Consider the following 3,524-nt stretch of genomic DNA (forward strand, 5'->3'; position numbering starts at 1 on the left):
TAATGTGTTTTATCTGGTTTGGGTATTAGAGCAACACTGGTTTTGCAGAAACAGCCCTTTTGATTTTCTTAAGGAGTGTTGGTTGTAGATCTCTCTGAAGTCTGATAGAATACTGCTGAGAGTTCATCCAGGCCTGGGTATTTCTTAGTCCAGTGTGTTTGATTGCTGTTTTGAGTTCCTTGTTTGTTATGGGGAGTCTGTTTAGGTTACTGATCTCTTCTTGCTTCCATGTTTGAATGTTTCTAAAAGTTCATCCTTTTTAAATTTCTTTTTTAACTTAATGAAATATAGGTTTACAAAGTTCCCACAGTATTTTGAACTTCTTTGGTGTCTGTCAGAATGTTTCCCTGTTCATTTCTTACTCTGTTCATTTGAATCATATCTTTCTCTCTTTTGATTATTTTTAAGTTTTAAAATGAGTTTACTGAAGAATATTCTTATGAAGGCAACCACTTTTGGTTTATCATCAAAAAAGGTACATTTCTTTATTCTATGTACTAAAGGTCATTTAAGAGAACAGAGTCACATGTTTCTCTCTGTGGGACCCTTGGGTAGTATATACAGCACAGTGTTGTCATTTCTGCACCATGAGAATACATTTTTTTAAAAAGTCTCTTCTATGTTTCTATTCAAAAAGTGATGAAAATAATTGAAGTTGGCATAAAAAAGAAAACCACATTTTCTACTCATTTCATAGGATTGGAGCCAGTAGTGTTACCATCACAGGCTACAATTTTCACTTAACCACTTTAATAAGTTCTGTCACCTCTCTGAATTCAACATCTTTCAATACAAAAGTCCAAACATTATCACATAATCTGTATGTATTTAGAGAGTCCCTGAAATTGACTCTGTTCCTGACTCCTGGAGCCAATACTGAATTTATAGCTTTATCAAATTGAAGAAGAACTTGAAGAGCAAGGTGGGGGGAGGGTGATCTGTTGAGACTGTATCAGCTCATCCCGGCTCCCTTGAAGACTGTTCCCCAAAGTTGATTTTCTGTATAACTGATGTGCCCTGGTTTAAAAAGAACCAATTACTTTTTCTTCGGGTGTGAGTTGATGTCCTGAGGGAAGGTGCTTCTGCTGCAGTGGTAGCAGAGCCAGGTAGGGAAGCCGCTGTGTCCCTTCTCTTTTGATTTTTAAAATTATTTCTATCTTCCTTTTTTCTGATTTATCTCTGACTACACTTATTTCCTCTCTTTCAACTCCTCCTAGGTTTTTCTTAATGGAGGCATTTGGAGCCATAAATTCCCCTCAGAGGGCTCCTGTAGGATGCCTCAGGATTGTTTTTGTGGTGTGTTTTCATTCTCATTTCTTTCCAGGTTTTTATTTATTTATTGTTGATATCTTCTTACCCATCCATCATTTACTAATGTGGTATTAGAGTTTTTCATTATTAATTCTAAATTTTATTGTATCGTGGACAGATACCATATATGGAGATATTTTATTTACCTGCATATGTTAATATTTGTTTTGTGACCCAGCATATGGGCATTTTAAGAAACTTGACAATCTGTGCCAGGGCATGACATGTATGATCTAAGTTGGGCCTGGGAATGTGCAAATCTACTTTTCCTAATTTTTAAAAGATACATGTTGAAATCTCTTTTGCATGTTTAGTTTCTAAATAAAAGTACCATTGGCCCAACTTAGTAATTAGGAACATCTTTCTACCAGGGTAACTATGGCTTTCTGTATTTCCAAAATTTGGCATTTGTAACAGAAGAAGGGATATGAAAAGCATGCTAGCCTTCACTCTGTTGAAAGAGAAAGCATAAATGTAGTATGTGCCAGGCAAAGTTCTAGTTCTCTGCAATAGAGACTTAACTGAATGTTTCCTGTGTCCTACGACTATGTCCTATGAGCACTCCTTGCTCATCATTACCTGCTCAGGTACAGCAATCATGACGAGTGAGAGACTATGTGCCTTGCTGACTCCTGGCCCTTTGCTCAGAGGGTCCATGAACTCTTCTATCCAGACAGCACTGATTGTCTATTGGTCCATGGACCAAGGCTGTTGTTCCTGAAATTTGCTGCCCATCCTCATGTTGTCCTATATAGACGCACAGACACCTTGGCTTCCTTTATTAAGGCAACACAAGTTCACCATCTTTATAGTCTGGGGAACAGAAAAATAAAAATGTGAATATAAAATTAATTTCTTCTGGAGACACTAGGAGACCATTCCATTACTTGCTCTTTCTAGATTTTAACATTGACATGCATTCCTCTATTTTAGACCATTTCATTTTTCTGAGCTTATCTTTCCAGCAGCTGCCTTATTATTACATCCCTTGCTTATGACTTTGCATTTTTCTTTTATGCCTTCTGATGACATTGGGTCATTATGGTTACTATAAGAGGAACTTTAGGATTAACCCAGGGAAATATCCTAATTTATGAAACTTATTCTCATTGACAAAACTCCTTTTGCCCTATAAAGTATTCAAACATTTTTGATGATTAAGAATTAGACAAATACTCAAAAAAAAAAAAAGCTTAAAAGGAGAACTCCAGTAGCATCATTGCCTACCCTTTCTACATTGATGAAATGGGGGAGTTCACAAGAACCTTAACAGCACAGTAGGAAACTCAATGGTAATATTTAAAATTAAGCATCTTTGATATAATATTTGATACATCCTTTCAGACATTCATACAAATATAAAAGGTATTTGAATCATGTTCACCCTTTTTCTCCCCATATAAAACCTGGGTACTTAACATATGCATCCCTCTCTCATCTTCGTAATGTCTTATTTTCAGTTTCACTAATGACCCACTGAGTCTAATTAGCACTGCCCTCCATCTATCTACTAGAGCATAGTCAGCTTAGAAGGCACAAAACCCCTGCAGACAAATGACTTCCCTTCCTCTAGGAAGCATCAATTGTCAACAGCATATCAGCTTCTCAGACTGTATTCTACTCCTCCCTGCTTGCATGAAGGTTGAGTAGGTGGATTTTGTGTGCCTCTTGTGTGAGTAGCCTCAGAGCTATTATGTTCATGAGTGCAACCATCTTGCCATCTCCAAAAGAAATGATTTATCCCGATCTTCCCCAACCTTTTACACAATTCTAAGAGTGTCTAAGAATTAACATCCTTAAAATATTAAATCTCCCAGTCCATTATAACTCCTCCTTGATTATCATATTTCCTGAAATGTGTACTGACCTATAAACATCACTGGAGATCATTTACCTCACTGACTGTCTCATATTGAACCACATTTTGTCTAACCAATAAGAAAGTGTCTCTCCTGGTGATGGAAGAGTCTGCCATGTTCTAAGGAGGGTAGGTGACCAGGATTTTATTTTTGATGAGAGAATGTGACTAGGATTTTATTTTTAACAAGGGTAGGCTACTAGGATATTATTTTTATGATATTGGCTATAATATAATATATTTGTATATTTAACATATTTTGAGGTTTATGTGTTGAATCATATCAAATGTAGGAAAAATTGTAACTCTCAAATGCATGTTATAGAGGGTTGTAGATCATATGACCATTGCTCTA

The 3,524-nt window shown here is 36.3% G+C and overlaps 1 pseudogene; it reads right to left on the reverse strand.

Moving 5' to 3' along the window:
• Positions 1–686: 686 nt before the first annotated feature.
• On the reverse strand, positions 687–3,234 carry LOC103693061 (transcription initiation factor IIA subunit 2 pseudogene; annotated as a pseudogene).
• Positions 3,235–3,524: the final 290 nt, after the last annotated feature.

The sequence above is a fragment of the Rattus norvegicus genome, chromosome 8 (genome assembly GCF_021556685.1).
Source record: "Rattus norvegicus strain SHRSP/BbbUtx chromosome 8, alternate assembly SHRSP_T2T, whole genome shotgun sequence".
NCBI lineage: Eukaryota > Metazoa > Chordata > Mammalia > Rodentia > Muridae > Rattus > Rattus norvegicus.